General features: G+C 33.3%; 1 pseudogene; it reads right to left on the minus strand.

The window, feature by feature from the left end:
* Positions 1-907: 907 nt before the first annotated feature.
* LOC112100996 overlaps positions 908-2,145 on the minus strand; it is a 3,868-nt pseudogene continuing 2,630 nt past the window's right edge.

Raw genomic sequence — 2,145 nt, forward strand, 5'->3', positions numbered from 1 at the left:
ATTCAATTAGGAAATAAAATCATTACATTTAAAGAAATTATTATTATTTTGAATTATATTGAGATAACAAAATAAATACGGTTAATTTGTTTTAGTTACGAATTATTCTATATGCACATAAAATATTACTATATACACATGTTATTATAAAATAAATGCATGGGTAAATAAATTTTATAACTTTATGTCTAATTAAATCATTTGTATTCATACAGCAATTTAAAAATGAGATTTGCCAAATATTATTTACTACTTAACTAATTTACAAAACGCCTTTAAAAATAAAATTTACGAAGCGTTTGACTAATATTTTTACAATTTTTTCACAACTAATTATTTCTATATCACAACTAATAACGATTATTTTAAAAACTATAAAATTACCATTCTAGTCATTAATTTAAAAAATGTTTGTATGTAATTGTTTGATAAACAACCTCCGTTCACCTTCTATTGCATCTAAGACCAGCCTCTCATATGCATCTGGTATTTCTGTTGGATAACTTCACATCAAAACTAAAGAATTAAAGTAATTCTCTCCAAAACCAGAAGAAGAACAAAAGATAATACAGATGCACAATAGCTCCATCAATTTGGCCAGGTCTGCAGATGGATATTACTAAGGTAACATGGTCAGGACATGAGATTAATACAGTCCACTTACTTTTAATATTAATTAGGATTTTATACAAATTCTTTAAAAATAAAAAAATTAAAGAATTTAATCGTTACATGAGCCTTAAAATAATTACGAAACGTGAATAAAGACAAAGGCTTATCACTTGAGAAGATTTTATGAAATTGATGCTCACGGTCCCACTCCATAATTGAGTATTCTAGGTCATATATTACAGAATGAAGATTACAAGTATTATTTGTAGGTAACTGTCTAAATGGTCTCTTACCTTTATCGATAAAGCAAATTAAGGTCGCTGCGATCCAATCTCATTCCAAGACTAGGAACTTTGTTGTTGATCTTCAGATATATAGCTTCATCAGGCTGGAGTCGGAGCACAAGCTCATTTGTAGCCTTGTCTAAGTCAGTTCCCAAATTCCGCTTGTACAAGTTTCCAGGGACATGTCTGAACTGAACTCTGATCTCTGCACTGAAGTTTCATTGACACAACATTCTCAAGTCAACCAGTTGAGCATATTCTACAATATAAGAGAACATGGTGAAAGAATAGATCCACATGAAAAGGGAAGAAATACTGCCTACCGTTTGGTATGGAGTGCTTTGCCTGCTTTCATCAGGAAAGGAACCCCATCCCATCTTGCATTGTTGATAAAAAGAACAGCCGCGGCAAATGTTGGCGTGAGACTGTCCTTTGGCACAGTTGGGTCATCAATATAAGCAGGATATGATTTACTACCCTTGTTGTGGCCCTTGTATTGACCAACAATTACATCTTCAAGCAGAAGCGGTTGCATTGATCGAAGAACCTTCACCTGAATTAAACCACGCACAACAAAGTCAATGATTAACTTAAAACAATTGCAAGGAGTGTAGCATTTCCATAACCCACCATGGGATTTGATTCTTCTTTGATGGTGATGGTGGTACGTAGGTATACCTTAAAATAGGATCTCTAGCAATCATAGAAATGGTACACAAAGGGGACCAGGAGACCACAATTCTAGTTTGTAAAATTTGTAGAAGAAAAAAAAACCGAATTACCTTTTCATTTCTAATGTCTTCTGCATCTAAGCTGACGGGAGTCTCCATTGCAAATAATGCCAGTATTTGCAAGAGTTGATTTTGCATTATATCTCGTATGATTCCATAGTTATCAAAATAACTGGAAAGATTTACCAAAAAATCAGCTGATCTGGGTGTCTGAAACAATTTCTAGTATAATAACAATATCTTCAGGCAACATATACAACTCACCCCCCTCATCTCTCTGTTCCAAAATCTTCAGAAAATATAAATTGTACATTGCGGATGTAATTCCTGGACCATAGAGGCTCAAAAACAAGATTGGAGAATCGAAGCACTGATAGATTCTCAACCAGCTCCTTACCCAAGTAATGGTTATCCTGAAAGGATATCAATACAGTCAAACATTATCCCACATGTCTTTCTTTAAGGAAGCAAATGAGAGTCAAACCTGAATATTTGATCCTCTCTTAGATTCTGCTTCA

Source organism: Citrus clementina, unplaced genomic scaffold (genome assembly GCF_000493195.1).
Source record: "Citrus clementina cultivar Clemenules unplaced genomic scaffold, Citrus_clementina_v1.0 scaffold_2, whole genome shotgun sequence".
Taxonomy (NCBI): Eukaryota; Viridiplantae; Streptophyta; class Magnoliopsida; order Sapindales; family Rutaceae; genus Citrus; species Citrus x clementina.